At 30.8% G+C, this 478-nt stretch overlaps 1 protein-coding gene across 1 annotated transcript in view; it reads right to left on the bottom strand.

Moving 5' to 3' along the window:
- Nucleotides 1-297: 297 nt before the first annotated feature.
- Nucleotides 298-478, bottom strand: part of wfikkn2a (info WAP, follistatin/kazal, immunoglobulin, kunitz and netrin domain containing 2a) — a 3481-nt gene continuing 3300 nt past the window's right edge. The window contains exon 3 of the mRNA XM_032538093.1: nt 298-478. This exon is cut by the window's right edge and continues 1521 nt beyond it. The gene's annotated coding sequence lies outside the window, so the exon portion shown is untranslated.

The raw sequence follows: 478 nt of genomic DNA, 5'->3' as shown, positions 1-478 counted from the left end.
TATATATATATAATATATATAGATAGATATACATCAAATGGCCATCAAATAGATCAAGAAAAATAAATACATAGTACAGAGGTCCACATACATATTCTGTATTGTAAATTAAAACTTATCAAAATAGATTCCACAAAATATGAAACCAAAGAGCTTATTTGATTCTGGTAAATAAACTGAGGGTTCAAATTGCATTATTGTGAGCTCGAGTGCGGACAGATGTTAAACACTGTCTATCTTGGGATAACCCACAAAAACATAAAGAAAAGATAGCCTACTAATATTTAAACATACCCATAAAATAAATGGTATTAGTGTATTCAAGATAACATTTGGAGAGGAAATCTAAAATGCTATTTTAGTAAACAGTTTAACTAAAGATTAAATACTTTGTACAGGGTAAATGCTTGTGGCCATTCTACCTGCTCCTGACAGTGTGCCCTACATGCAGACATCCAAACTATCTTAGCTTGATTCT

This window comes from Etheostoma spectabile, chromosome 15 (genome assembly GCF_008692095.1).
Source record: "Etheostoma spectabile isolate EspeVRDwgs_2016 chromosome 15, UIUC_Espe_1.0, whole genome shotgun sequence".
NCBI lineage: Eukaryota > Metazoa > Chordata > Actinopteri > Perciformes > Percidae > Etheostoma > Etheostoma spectabile.
Note: the sequence above shows the minus strand (reverse complement) of the source record. Positions and strands in the feature narration are given on the sequence as shown.